The following is a 16,293-nucleotide window of genomic DNA, read 5'->3' as shown; positions in this document are numbered from 1 at the left end:
AATTTTGTTTTGCTGGTTATGTGTGTATGTCCTGATCCTCCACGTTGGGGGTTGAGCGTAGGGCTAACGACCCACCTCTTAAAAATTCAACATAGGCTCATACTGTAAACTTAGCCCTGTATACATTTCTGGGGACCGCAAATTGTGTAGCCAGAGGTACATATGGCCGCATTTGATTTTTTAACGAATGCTAAGGAGCGGTATGATCCCATTCCTTTTCGCGCTTACCAGCTTACTTCCGTATGGACAGCTTTCCCGCTGTAACTAGTTTGTCCCATTAGCTTGCCATTTCCGTTGGCGGAATTGAGACGCAGAGAGGAGTTGACCACAACGACGGGGTTCGAGTCCAGTGAACAACGGTTCCAGAAAGCAAGAAAGACAAAAACAGAATCCAAAAAAATATATAAAATAAATAAATAACAGGGTAAGAATGTGGTAAAATATAGTAAAAATCAGACGAGGGCTGTTCTTTTTATGGATTGCTTTTAAAAATTGTTGGTTTGGTTTAGGGGAGTGGTTAGGCGGGTCAATTAATAAAATTGGTTAGGTTTAGGGAAGGAGGAGGGTGGGTCAGTCGATCAGCCAGTCAGTCAGTCAAACAGTCAGTCAACAAAAGCCTCTGGTGAGTTTACACGAGAACAGCCGATGCAAATGGCACTCATGAGAGAAATTTGATAAGTCAAAAACCGTACACAGCGGCCTCTCGTGGATTCCCGAAAACAAAAACTGCAAAAAGCATACCCCCTGGGATGTGTTTTGCGCTCTCCAGAAATCTATATAGAGATACGTTTTCAGAATGAGCATAGGTTGTAAAAATTGGATGTTACAAAACACCAACATGCTACTAAAAATCAACTTCAATATAAATGGCACCAGGAGTAGGTACGTAAAGTATTGGTTTTTGTCTTTACTTAATGTTTTAGTTCAGCTTACTTATATTTTCCTGATAGTGTAAACACCAATAAGAACTTAACACAACTAATTATTTTGAATTAATGGTATTGAAGTTACATTATTAAGAAGTTGTAAATACAAACTGTTTTACTTTAAATTAATACACTACTTGGTAAAATTTAGGAAACCTATTGCCTAATTTTTTTAAGTATAGTCAACTTATTACAATTTACAGTGTAAACATTTTATTGACTCTCAAAATGCCAGTAGCCATTTACTTGCACTGAAAAACCAAGACCTAGAATATTTTTTAAAATACTAATTCAAACATAATACTTAATAATAAATTTGTTGGCTCAAATTTAATAAACTGGCTCACATGCAATAAATTACTTGGCTTGCTTCCTGATTTTAACATACTATATAGTAGGGAAGTATGCAATTTTAGATGCAGCCACTGACTCTGTGTGATGATACATTGTGTGAATGCACACATGATTATCCATATTCATGACTGATGCTAGACAAGCGAAGGGTTGTATTACTGAAAAATTCAACACAATCTCACTGCAATTCATAACTTTTTATGATTTAGTGACATGTTTTATATTTGTACGATCTCATTCATAAATTTCAGTACAATTTGCTCATCCTCGAATAGGGAGTAGGTTTACATCATATGTTTTCACACAAAATTAACTATTCATTTGTCTAAATTATCCATTTTTCTGACAATACATACAATCTTTATTTGTGGGATTGGGCTGGAAAAATCTCTGAAAATATTCATCAAAATTGATTTGTTTCTACTCTGTAGCTGCAGCGAGGGTCTCATCCCTCCTGTTCGACTGCGGTAAAACCTCTCTCTCTCTCTCTCTCTCTCTCTCTCTCTCTCTCTCTCTCTCTCTCTCTCTCAGGCTAGTTTGCAGTCTCAGGAAGCTGCTTTGTAATGCCCCACTTATTAAAAAGCACCGCTGGGGTCCCTAAGGTGGATCGGTATGGTCTATACACACAGGCACAGAAAGGGAGATGTTTGGTTTACGTGGTTTATATTAGCATGGACGGTGAGCTAATCTCCATAACGAAGCCCCCTCAAACCGAGGGCCCCTTCTCAGTGCTCACAACGCAGTGGCTCCTATCAGACGTCACATCTTCTCTCAAATACATCACACAGATCTGTGGCCTGTTCTGCAAGTGCAGGATTAAAGTTTAAAGCAAAGCTCACTCTTTATTGAATTTCTCAATTTCCTGAATAAGCTCTTGCTTTTTGATGGGAACAAGTTTGATGATCATTTAGATGCATAAATCTTCTCTATGAAAACATAAGCTGAAGATAAAGCCTCATAGTGTAATAGTAGGTGGTTTTTAACTTAAACTGTCACATTCATGTACTAGTTATGTTATAGAATATTATGAGCACATGGCCACCTAAGAAAGGTTTAAAAAAAATACTGTATGTTTGTCAATACATCCACTGCTTTGTCATTCGAACGCTGACACTTGATGTATACATATTTTTTAGCAACATCTTAATGTTTAAAAATAGATTTTATGTATTTTTCAAGGGAACTTGTATTCAATATATTTAGAAATGTGCACACCCTAATCATTACATGCAAAAGGCTTCATTTTAAAGGCTAAAATATCATTCATTAATTTTTTTGTCGGCTTTGTCCCTTTATTAATCTGGGATCGCCACAGCGGAATGAACCGCCAACTTATCCAGCATGTTTTTACACAGCGGATGCCCTTCCAGCCGCAACCCATTTCTGGGAAAAAGGCTAAAATATGTTACATACATTTAATAAATTACATTTACTTTTAAATAAACTAATATCATGTTTTTTTAATCATACATCAGTAATAACCAGAATTTTCTTAATTTAAATTTTTACACATACATTTTTTATACATATTAAGTGGGCCTATACAACTTATTCATTACAAGGAAAATATATATATTTATACATTGCATCCAGAAAGTGTTCATTGTGCTTCACTTATTCCACATTTTTTTATGTTACAGCATTATTACAAAATGGATTAAATTAATTTATTTCCTCAAAATTCTACACTCAGTACCCCATAATGAAAATGTGAAAAAAAATTTTTTGAAATAGTAGCAAATTTATTAAAAATAAAAAAACAGAAAAATCAAATGTAGACTCTAAAGCAGGTTTTCATTCAGGATGTCTCTGTACATTCATCTTTCCCTCTATCCTGACTAGTCTTTCAGTTCCTGTTCCTGTAAAACATCCCCACAGCATGACGCTACCACCATGCTTCACTGTAGTGATGGTACTAGCCTGGTGATGAGCGGTGCCTGGTTTTCTCCAAACGTAATGCCTGGCATTCACTCCAAAGAGTAAAATTTTAGCCTCATCAGACCAGAGAATTCTGTTTCTTATGGTCTGAGAGTCCTTCAGATACCTTTTGGCAAATTCCAGGCGGGAGTGGATTACGTCTGGACACTCTACCATACAGGCCTGATTGGTGGATTGCTGCACAGATGGTTGTCCTTCTGTAAGGTTCTCCTCTCTCCACAGAAGAACGCTGGAGCTCAGACAGAGTGACCATCAGGTAATAGATCTCCCTGACTTTGGCCGTACTCACACTCGGTACAGTTGCCTGGAACCGGGCCAAAGCACGCTTTTCCCTCCTCCCGTCTCCCCCGACGGCCCGCACTCACACCACAAACGGGCCTCGGCAAGCTTACGTCATCGCTGCTGTGCTGTTCAGAGAGAAGCGCTCTCTCACTCAGCAGCACAGTGGAGATTTCTCATCTTATATTGTTTCAGTCGTTTGCTATGCAGTGACATGCAGTCAAATATTTAGCCAAACAGTCCTTAGGGATGTGGGGACACGCAGTCAGATATTTTGCCGAACAGATCCGCCACTTTTGGTGCTCATAAACAATCATAAAGCCCTCGTGCTGCAGGAATGAGGAGGTCTGCTGAAGCCACGCAGCTGTCGTGCTGTGAGGAGTTCTCGTCTTTAATAAACTACGGCAGTTTGCGTTCACTGAACAGTAAGAATGATTAATAAATCCATATAAAACAGTCCCTTAAAAGTCACGTCTCGCGTTCAGTTTTGGGCTTTGGAGCGTTTTGCACTCACACACAAGCGTACCGTGCCAAAGCCCAAGTGAACCGCGCTCAGGCACACCTCTTCTAAACGGGCCAGGGCCGGCCAAGTGAACCGAGCTTGAGCCCAATTCAGCGAACTCACACTTCTCAAACGATCCGGGAAACGGCCTGGGGACGGTACGAATGGCATAGTGTGAGTAACCCCTAAGGCCTATCTCCCAGGATCATTCAGCTAAGATGGCTGGCCAGCTCTAGGAAGAGTCCTGGTGGTTCCAAACATCTTACACTTGCCAATGATGGAGGCCACTGCAACCTTCTCCAGCCTTGTGCCTCGAGACAATCTTGTCTCGGAGGTCTACAGACAATTCCTTTGTCTTCATGATTGGTTTGTGCTTTGACATGCACTGTCAACCCTGGGACCTTATATAGACAGGTGTATGACTTTTCCAATCAACTGAATTTACTACAGGTGAACTCCAGTTCAATTCCACTGATCTCAAGAATGGTCAGTGGAAACAGAATGTACCTGAGCTCAATTTAGAGCTTCACGGCAAAGGCTATGAATACTTACAGTATGACCATGTGATTTACCAGGTTTTTTATTTTTAATAAATTTGCAAAAATTTTTAAATATCTTTTTTTCAGATTTTCAATATGGGGTATTGTGAAGACAAATCCGCCCACCTCATCTTTCCTGACCAGCATCACTCTCTCTCATCTAGGTGCAGCTGCTCTCTGATGACATCATCATCACCACACACTCATCCAGCTGCAGCACTGATGCTGATAGGAACAGATGTTGGCTTTTGTGCGGCCTCGTCCTCCGACAAGCACAACTCTCTCTGCCCACCTCCAGTTGCAGAGCCAAGAGTGCCGCTGACATCTGCTCTCAGCATTTCACTCATAATAAAGCCTCATTTGTGGGAAACCACCCTACAGCCTGCCACGTCCCATGCTGTTCATTTCAGATGCCACTATAAAGTTAAGTTTGTTCTCATGATGCATCCCAAAATGCATTTTAAATAGTCGAGGCATTCAAGCCGCCAGCAGTCACATGGGCCAGACTGATACTGTATGTAAACTGAGCATATGAATCTTATTATCCATATTAGGAAAGAAGGAGAGAAGGATTTATTTGGGTTTGAAGGTTTGATAAAGTTCTGTGTTTTATGGCCTGCTTTGGGCAAACTGAAATTACATTAAGTCAAAATTGATAGCAACGGATGACTCATTGAATAGCTTCTTTACCCTGCTGTTATTTTGTTGGCTGTCATCAGGAAGGAGAAAATGGGTCTTGGGTATTGTGATGAGGAGCCGCGTGTCCACTTGTTTGTTTGTAATTTTTACTTTTATTATTTTTATTATTATTTATTTATTTTTTTTATCACCACCACTCGTTTTAGATGTTTTATGATGATGATGTATATATAAAACTAACAATAATATATAAAACAAATTAGTCTAAAATAAAGATCGTAAATATCTTAAAACCTAAAAAGAAACCTAATTATTATTATTGCTTGTTTTTTGTTTTTGGTCATATGGGGTCATGGAAGAATACTTGAAAAAAAATCAAAGACAGGACGTTTCTTTGTTTTTGCTAGATTATAAATGCTATAAAATAAAATAAAAATATGTCCTACAAAATTTAGCAAGAGTCTTGGTTGCTGGCTAATGTATGCCTGCTTAGATGTTTTATAAAAAAAAGACTATTAATATAATAAAAAAATGGCGATGAAGAGCCGCATGTTCACTTGTTTGTTACTTATTTTTTTTATTACAGTTATTTTTTATTATTATAACCACTTGTTTTAGATGTTTTATGAAATATATATACGTGTGTGTGTGTGTGTGTGTGTGTGTGTGTGTGTGTGTGTGTGTGTGTGTGTGTGTGTGTGTGTGTGTATGTATATATACATATATATATATATATATATATATATATATATATATATATATATATATATATATATATATATATATATATATATATATATATATTTATACATATATATTTATATATATTTATATTTGATGCAGTAGGTAGTGCTGTCGCCTCACAGAAAGAAGGCCGCTGGTTCGAGCCTCACCTGGGTCAGTTGGCGTTTCTGTATGGAGTTTGCATGTTAACTCTGCGTTTCCGTGGGTTTCCTTTGGGTGCTTTGGTTTCCCCAACAGTTCAAAGGCATGTGGTACAGGTGAATTGGGTAAGCTAAATTGTCCATAGAGTATGAGGATGGGATGGGTCGCAGCTGGAAGTAATCCGCTGCGTAAAACATATGCTGGATAAGTTGGCGGTTCATTCTGCTGTGGCGAGGCCAGATTATTAAAAGGACTAAGCCGAAAAGAAACTTAATGAATGAAATATGGATGGATGAATGAATTTATTTATTTATTTATTTATTTTAATTATGGGTCTTGAGAGAATGCTTGCAAAAAAATTTGCAAGACAGAATATTTCTTTTTTTGCTAGATTTTATTTTAAAATAATAAAATAAAATAAAAATATCCTACAAAATTTAGCAAGAGTCTTGGTTGCTGGTTAATTTATGCCTGTTTGGGTGTTTTATGAAAATTTTTTTTTGATAATATTAAAATGTAATAATAATATTAAAAAATAATAAAAGAAATATATAAAAGGGTCCAGGGGACAGTGTGAACACTGGTTTTCTCTTTAATTGACATGTCATATATTTTATTATCAGGGTTTCAGCAGGGTCTTAAACAATTAATATCTCTTAAATTTTAAAAATAACATTTTAGGTATTTAGACATTTAGTCTTAAATTCACTAAAATATAGTGTTGTAGGTCTTAAATTTTAAACAGCTCCTAATTTCCTTTTGGCCATGTAAAACTACTGAATTGGTACGATCAACATCATCTAAAACCAAAAATCTTTTACAAAAGTTACATTTATTAACTCTATTTAGCAATTTTGGTTGAATTATTTTTTCATAATAACATTTGTTTATATGTATGAGTTTAAAAATATGTTTGAAATTTAATGGGGCAAATAAAAATATTTTCCACTGGCCATTAGAAAAAAAAACCTTATACATCTGAAATTTAATTCATGATCATTTTAAAAATGTCTTTAAAAGTCTTCGATTTGACTTGGTGAAACGTGCAGAAGCCCTATATTTTATTAAAAAAAATATATTCTAAAAAAATTTTCTCACACATAAATTCACTACTCATTACCATTACCATTAAAAGCTGCCCTCACTGAATCAGTGCAGAACTGAGTGTGTTGGAGTGCCCATATAGCAGCACACAGAAGAGAGCCGCAGCTGTTCAGCCAATCTCTCTTTATGCATGTGGGAGAAAAAAACATTAAGCAGGAATGAGGCTTCTCCCCACTTTTCTCATTACACAACTTTCCCCGTTCTGGCACAACATCACACCCGTCCCTCACACACATCTGTGGGCACACTGAGCCTAAAAGATGGGGGAGGACGGAGCCTCAGCTGTTCGAGTTGTCAAAACCCTGGGAAAGTGTTTCTCTTCTCTCCTGCTCCTGCTTTTCCTATGCCCTCTTTCCCTATTGCTCATATCTGATGCCCTGAAACCTGAGGACTTGCCTCTGATCATAATTTTAAGTAAGAGCCAGTGAGAGGGGTGGAGAGAGAGAGAGAGAAAAAGGGGTACCAAAAGGCTTAAAGCAACATTTATACTGACCTTTAAATGTGATTGATTGCAGGTTCTGCTTTGAGTGTGATCTTGATCCACCTCGCTTTGTTTGATGGCTGATACAGCTGGACACATTTTGTCAGTGCGCTTGTCTTACAGTGTTTTGCAGACACATAAGAATGTACTGTAAAAACAAATGAGAGAGAGAGCAAGGTAAAGTTAGACTTGAACTTTCTCGGGCATTTTGATTGATTGGATTACAATTAGAAGATGGAGACACTCCTGTCTACACTTGGTGTCTCTTTTGTCCATTGTCTGATTATGGAGGGTCTATAGATGAAATAAGATCATATAGTTTAAATAATTGGTCTGTTTATTTCCCCGTAAGAAGTAGCAGTTGTGTCTGATTTAAAAGGTTGCACCCTTTCAGGTTCACGTCACATTCATCATTTAAAAAAATAATAAATCAAAAATAAAAGCGGACTCCTTTTTGCGATTAGTCTTTTTATTTGTCATGTTTGTAAAGACTCATGCCCACTGGGGCTGCATCTGAAACCACATACACTCACCGGCCACTTTATTAGGTACAGCTTACTACAGTAGTACAGGTTGGACTTCTATTTGACTTCAGAGCAGCCTCAATTCTTTGTGGCATAGATTCAACAAGGTACTGGATATATTCCTCAGAAATTTTGGTCTATATTGAGATAATAGCATCACGCAATTGCTGCAGATTTGTCGGCTGCAGATCCATGATACGAATCTCCCGTTCCACCACATCTCAAAGGTGCTCTATTGGATTGAGTTCTGGTGACTGTGGAAGCCATTTGAGTGCAGTGAACTCATTGACATGTTCAAGAAACCAGTCTGAGATGATTCGTGCTTTATGACATCGCGTTATCTTGCTGGAAGTAGCCATCAGAAGATGGGTACACTGTGGTCATAAAGGGATGGACATGGTCAGCAACGTTGCTCAGGTAGGCTATGGCCTTAACACGATGCTCAATTGTTACTAATGGGCCAAAAGTGTGCCAGGAAAATATCCCTTACACCATTACACCACCACCAGCAGCCGGAACCATTGATTCAAGGAGGAGGGATCCATGCTTTCATGTTGTTGATAGCAAATTCTGACCCTACTTCATGAATGTCGCAGCAGAAATTGAGGCTCATCAGACCAGGCAACATTTTTCCAATCTTCTATTGTCCTGTTTTGGTGAGCCTGTCCCAACTGTAGCCTCAGTTTCCTGTTCAGGAGGGACACCTAATGTGGTCTTCTGCTGCTGTAACCCATCCGCCTCAAAGAAGTTTTGTCCATTTGAAGTTTTGTGCATTCAGAGATGCCCTTCTACATACCTCTGTTGTAACGAGTGGTTATTTGAGTTACTGTTGCCTTTATATCAGCTCGAACCAATGTGACCATTCTCCCCTGACATCTGGCATCAACAAGGCATTTACGCCCACAGAACTGCCACTCATTGAATATTTTCTCTCTTTTAGACCATTCTCTGTAAACCCTAGAGATGGTTTTGTGTGAAAATCTTAAGACATCAGCAGTTTCTGAAATACTCAGAGCAGACCGTCTGGCATCAACAACCATGCCATGTTTAAAGTCTGCTGCTCAGTTTGAACTGCAGGAGACAGTCTTAACCATGTCTACATGCCTAAATGAGTTGCTTCCAGGTGATGAGCAGTTGGACAGGTGTACCTAATAAAGTGGACGTGAAGTGTACTTCCATACTATATAGTATGGAACAAGTATGCAAGCCAACTAGTATGTCTGAATTCATAGTATTTGAAAAAACAGGAAGGACCCGGATGAACCACTTCTTCTGGTGAGATTCTGAAGTATGTATCTGATGGACGCTATGCTATTCCATGATGCCACACGAGAGAATTCATGACTGTGAATAAAGCGACACAACTGATGCAGGGTAGGTCACATGATAATCATGAATGGCGGATGTAGTACGTCCAAGCTCATTTGTACTACACTGTAGAAAACGCTGGCTTCCAAACAGTAGATTTGTGCTGGGACAACATGAAGGAATTAAGTACATTTATTAGTTGTTACAAAGTTAAGTGGATTGAACATAAAAAAAATTAAGCTGTCACAAAAAAAACTCAAGAATTCTATTGTTTCAGCCCATTTTAAATGCGTAGTTTAAACAAACAGCAAACACCATCTATTGAGTGAACTCACATTCATACTATATAGAACATACTTTTCTACTGGTTGCATAAATCCATATACTCAATTAGCAGATTTGGGATTGCCAGGACAATTATTATGCACAATTATCGCTGATGTTTTACACCAAAGTGGCGGGCATAAAAAAGGTTTCTTTTCTGAAATGAGACAGCTTCAGTGACAAAAGCAATCAATAAATGTGACCACAAGAGTGCAAAAAAAGAGAACTTCTTGTGTTTAATTGACATAACGAGTCTACAACCCATGTTTACTCAACAGCTAAAAAAAACCCACAATGCATTGTGAGAGTTTGTGCGCCTAAAGAATTGCCACAAGATGGCATCTAAACATTTACATAGACTGCAAAATTTTTTTATTCATGACAGGAATCAAAAGTCTTTGTTTCATTACTAATTTGACAGCTCACTAAGTGTTAAAAAACTATCATAGGGTCTAACAAATGAATTGAAAATTCAATCTGTCTAAAAAACTTATTAAACAAAATGTATTAAACTGGTTCAGTAAATTTACTTGTTTTATTCACTCCTTCAAATGGATTCTATTAGAGGACTAATGTAGGAAATAGTGAATGAGGATGCAATTTAGGATACAGCAATAGTTTCCACCTACTGGCTAAATAATATTGGCAGAAAGAACAGGAGTGATTCAATAACTCTAGTTGTAAACTATCAAATTAAGCACACATCAATTAGATTGTAACATGAATAAGATTTGAGGGTAAATATTGGTTGAAAGAGCTGGGTTTAAGCCCCTTATTCTTAAAGCAACACTATTTACATTTTCTGCCTGAAAATATTGTCTCTAAAATTATGACAGTATGTTACATAGTGTTGCTTTTAAAATCTAAACCTCCATCACCTAAATGTGTTCAGAAACGTTTGACGGAATCAAGTACAATCAAGCTGATCAGAGTTGGTTTAATCCTTCAAATTAAAATGTTCTCCCCCTTCTGCGCTATACTCAGATCAGCAGCAAACGCCTGCGTGTGTGCGATTGTAATGAGGCAAGAGAATTCTATAACTGATATAAGGCCTTGTAATCCCGCTCTCGTCTAGATGTTAAATTCATTTGTAATTGCCCTTTTTCCCAAACACAGGTCTGTTGTAGACGTTCACTATTCCCCTGACTGCACGCAGGGACAATGAGAAGGGGGATTTCTTATTTTCATCCCAATGAGACTCTAGAGGGCATAATAGATTTAATACAGGTGTCGAGCACAGGAGACAGACGGCAGCTGATTTGCCGTCTCAGGGATTAACATATTCTCAGAAAGTGAAGGACAGGCCCATAAAATATTCTGAATATGTTTTCATAATAATAACAAGTCAATACGGCAAAGATAGCATAGAGGGGCATTAATAGACAATAAATGTAGTACACATAAACTGTCAATTGTTCTCTGCGTGCTGTGATCATGGCCTTACAAAGATATAAACCTGGAAATTATCATTTTAATAATGTGTGATGCCAACATTAAACAAATATAATATAAAAAATATATTTTTTCTTATCTTCATGTAGTCTGACTTTCACTTCAGATAGGACAAAAGTGCATGTGGAAATTATTTAAGTACTTTACAAAAAGCTAACTCATTCACTCATTTACTGATACCTTTGTTGAGTGCATTTAATTGTAATAAGCGCAGTTGAGTGCACTTCATCATAACAAGATGAACAAAAAAAATCAGCTATGAACACTACACCTGCCAATCTGTAATATGCTGTGTGAATTAAAAAAAATGTATCTGTTAATTTCAAACATTTTTTGAATAGTTTAATAACAAACAGAACTAATAACTCTTGTATATTTGTTTATTAGAATATAAACGTGTTCATAAATCTTTTACTATATCACATAAAATAAGACAGAAACCTCAGTTATAATTGTTAACAGTAGGTCCATAAAACAGGCATGGGGTGGATCCACATGCGTGTAGTATATAAATAACGATTATTAAACAAAATATGAACTCAAAGGCAGAATAGAAGAAATCAAACACAAAAACAAACAGGAAGTGAAACACATGGGCTTAAATATAAGGAAACAATGTTATGTAATGTAATGTGTATTTATATAGCACGTTTATCGTGCATGGCCATATACCCAAAGCGCTACACAATCATGAGCAAGTAGCACGGTCACACTGGGGAGGTATAAATCATAACCTGCATGGTCATCTATAAACTGGTATGCACCAACAACATAACAAAATTCAGATTTAAAAGATTTCAAAAGTTACAGTCACACTTTTCCATCCATATAAAATAAAGATTTTGATTAATCTATACTTTAATTTTCTGTCCAATTAAATGCTCTACAGACTCTGAACCATCGTGCCCCAACATATTGCTGCTACAACCTAAGTCAAATTGGTCATGAATATTATTTTTCATATTAGAATTACATTCATTAATTTTCCTTTGGCTTAGTCCCTTATTTATCAATGGTTGCCACAGCGAAATGAACGCTGTGATATAAACAAAATGTTATATGCTATTTTTTAAAAGGAGGAGAGGAGGATGAACAATAAATGTTTATTACAGGGGACAAGTATTTTTTGTGGGGTTTTCAAACTGTTTTTAGTAAGGCAAAAAGAAAAAACAAGATTTAATCAAACATAGCTGATCCAAATAATCAAGGTGTTCAAGACTACTACGCTGCGTCCCAGTTTGCATACCATCTATCCTAAATAGTATTCGAAAATTGAATTAGTATGTCTCGAACCATAGTATGTTGAAAAGAGTATCCCAGGTGGTTTACTATTTCCAAGCTTAGTGTAAAATTGCCCATACTCTAACCAGTAATATTGCCCACAATACATTGCATGTTGGACATGAATTTGATTGGAACTACAAACTCAGGTAAAAAGTTTAAACAAACTACAAACATGGCAGAAGCGCGAGACCAACTGTCAAGTAGAGAGGCTTGGGTAAAGTTGTTTAAATGACAGTTCAACTGCAACAACAATGTGAACTCATATTACGATATGCTCGGACATTAATTTCTGAATGCATAATTACCAAAAGAGCTGAGGAGAGTTCTCTGGATAAAAGACTCACGAATGGCAGATTAACCTGCTGCTGCTTCTCAAATGAGATAGATAATTGCTTATGAAAGAAATGTGGATGATGTGTCAAGATGATTGACAGGTGACATAACTAAGCAACATAACGATCTGTTAATGAGGTAGTTTGTCCCAAAGCTTGCATACTCTTCTGTTACACACTCAATAGTGTATATTTTTCCTTCTCAAAAAAAGTACATACTTTTAGGGTGTAGTATGTGAATTGGGATGCAGCACTAGGCACTAGTCTAAAACACCTTGATTAGTTTGATCAGCTGTGTTTAAATAGGGTTGGAGCAAAACTGTAAAGAGCTGTGGTCCTCCAGGAATTGAGTTTGAGGGTTAGATTTTGGGAAATGGTGTACAATTGATGTAAACTCAACATCAGAGTGGATTGTACTGTATGCATAAGTGATGAATGACAAAATGGCTGTCACCTGATATAGGGTATTATATAGTAGAAGAGGAGGGTTTTTTAGATTTAAGGTATGATTAAAGAGGACAACAAGCTTTCACACATTTGCTATAAAGTGTGATTCTTACAGCTCTTTTAATGTACTGTGAGTCACAATTGATCAAACCTGGTGATCAGAAATATTGATTAAACAAACATACAGTGTATCCGGTAAGTATTCATAGCGTTTTACTTTTCTACATTTTTTATGTTACAGCCTTATTCCAAAATGGATTAAGTTCATTTATTTCCTCAACATTCTACACACAATACCCCATGATGACAATGTGAAAAAAGATATTTTGAAATTGTTGCAAATTTATTAAAAATAAAAACCTGAAAAATCACATGTACATAAGTATTTAAAGCCTTTGCCGTGAAGACCTAAATAGAGCTCAGGTACATTCTGTCTCCACTGATCATTCTTGAGATGTCTCAGCAGTTTAATTGGAGTTCACCTGTGGTAAATTCAGTTGATCGGACATGATTTGAAAAGGCATACACCTGTCTATATAAGGTCCCAGGGTTGACAGTGCATGTCAAAGCACAAACCAAGCATGAAAACAAAGGAATTTTCTGTAGACCTCTGAGACAGGATTGTCTCGAGGCACAAGGCTGGAGAAGGTTGCAGTGGCCTCCATCATTCGTAAGTGGAAAATGTTTGGAACCACCAGGACTCTTCCTAGTGCTGGCCGTCCAACTAAGCTGAATGATGGGGGGAGATAGGCCTTAGTTAGGGAGATCAATAACCTGATGCTTACTCTGTCTGAGCTCCAGCGTTCTTCTGTAGAGAGAGGAGAACCTTACAGAAGGACAACCATCTGTGCAGCAATCCACCAATCAGGCCTGTATGGTAAAGCGGAAGCCACTCCCCACCTGGAATTTGCAAAAAGGCATCTGATGGACTCTCAGACCATAAGAAACAAAATTCTCTGGTCTGATGAGACTAAAATTTAACTCTTCGAAGTAAATGCCAGGCGTTACGTTTAAAGAAAACCAGGCACTGGTCATCACCAGTCTAGTACCATCCCTACAGTGAAGCATAGTGATGGCAGTATCACGCTGTGGGGATGTTTTTCAGCAGCAGAAACTAGTCAGGATAGAGGGAAAGATGAGTGCAGCAATGTGTAGAGACATCCTGAAAGAAAACCTGCTTCAGAGTACTAGTGACCTCAGACTGGGGTGATGGTTCATCTTACAGCAGGACAATGACCCAAAGCACACCGCCAAAATATCAATGAAGTGGCTTCACAACAACTCGGTGAATGTCCTTGAGTGGCACAGCCAGAGCCCAGACCTAAATCCTCTTGAACATCTCTGGAGAGATCTGAAAATGGCTGTACACCTTCGCTTCCCATATAACCTGATAGAGCTTGAGAGGTACTGCAAAGAGGAATGGGCAAACATTCCCAAAGACAAGTATGCCAAGCTTGTGGCATCACATTCAAAAACACTTGAGGCTGTAATTTCTTCCAAAGGTGCATCAACAAAGTATTGAGCAAAGGCTGTGAATAGTTATGTGAATACTTATTTTCAGGTTTTTTATTGTTAATAAATTTGCAACAATTTCAAAAACTCTTTTTTCACATTGTCATTATGGGGTATTGTGTTTAGAATTTTAAGGAATTAAAAGACGTTAATCCATTTTGGAAAAAAAATGTGGAAAAGGTGAAATGTTATGAATACTTTCCGGATGCACTGTAAAGGTTTCAATATTTTTACCTGAATTAAAAAAGAGAATATGACCCTTATAAGAAGAGAACTTTCTGAAGTACTTGACATTTATGGGCCAATCGCAACATTCCCAAGTCCCACATAGGCAACACTGTATAGATCTAGGAATAAAAACAATAAATAGTATCGTCCATAACTGCATCTACAAATAAAATGAAGATTATGTCTTTAAAATCTAAACAAGACAGCCTTCAGTAGTATTCATCTTCATAAGAATTTACATTCTTAAGATTACATGTAAGCCTCCATTCTTCTTCTAATATTTACACAGTCAAAGCATGTGAGAACATCCCAACAATGTGTCTCAGCAAGAAACGTGGAAAGAATAAAACCATACTTAAGACTCATCATCTCTCAAGACCGCAGGCTTTACACGGCGTATGGGACCCCTCATCGCAATTATTCTTTCTTTCATTCAAACTTGTCCTCCGACAAAAGAAAAACACACTTGCACTTATTGAAGACATTGGCCTTGGTGTCCAAGAAGCCTGTTGGCGTTACATAAACAATACTGTCCCTCCAGCCTGAATGAAAAGCAAAAACAAGACAACAGAGAAAGATTCCTAGCACTGGCAGAGGCTTTACTGGCACAGCACAACACCTTTTTTTACCGTCATAATTAATGACCCGCAGTGCCTCAGATCTGAAAAGAAGCCTGTTTCCTTAAAGGGAATTAGAAGGAGCAAAACGACGGCCAAAAAGAGCTCAATTAATAACAAAGTGGGCACAGCTCTGGGATAACACAAACAAGGCAGAACATCAGTCAAATGCACAGACATGTCGGATAAACAAATGCTCGATTCATTTCTGGAGCCCGATGGGACTACTGATTAAATTAGAAAGCTGGAGAAGCGACAATCAACATGCTGGAGGATACACAATGCTATAGTGTGCGGAAGGGGCCGAAACAAAAGCAAACACTGAAACATTCTGGGACGACTGACACAGTTCTTGAGCCCCAGCTGGGTCAATGTTATAAGCATATCACAACCAATGTGTTTGTAAACAACACAAACGTCCGCTTCAATATGCGTCACGGGATTCAGAATGTAAATGGATCCTGTTATGAAAACATGATTCTCAGACGATAATCGTAACATTCATTTCACACTTTTCAAGATGCGTATGTCCGACATCATTTGTTTCCTATAGTGTTTTTGTCCATTTTTGTGGCAGAAGAAATAAAACTGATTTAAAATGGTGAAGTGCTTCAATTT

At 37.6% G+C, this 16,293-nt stretch overlaps 1 protein-coding gene across 16 annotated transcripts in view; it reads right to left on the bottom strand.

The window, feature by feature from the left end:
- kcnab2b (potassium voltage-gated channel subfamily A regulatory beta subunit 2b) overlaps positions 1 to 16,293 on the bottom strand; it is a 176,255-nt gene that overhangs the window by 140,212 nt on the left and 19,750 nt on the right. For all 16 annotated transcript variants that reach the window (XR_015522895.1, XR_015522892.1, XR_015522896.1 and 13 more), the window contains one exon: positions 7,660 to 7,795. The gene's annotated coding sequence lies outside the window, so the exon portion shown is untranslated. The remainder of the gene's footprint in view (positions 1 to 7,659; positions 7,796 to 16,293) is intronic.

This window comes from Danio rerio, chromosome 23 (genome assembly GCF_052040795.2).
Source record: "Danio rerio strain M-AB ecotype USA chromosome 23, GRCz13ab, whole genome shotgun sequence".
NCBI lineage: Eukaryota > Metazoa > Chordata > Actinopteri > Cypriniformes > Danionidae > Danio > Danio rerio.
This window is presented reverse-complemented; position numbering and strand designations above follow the sequence as displayed.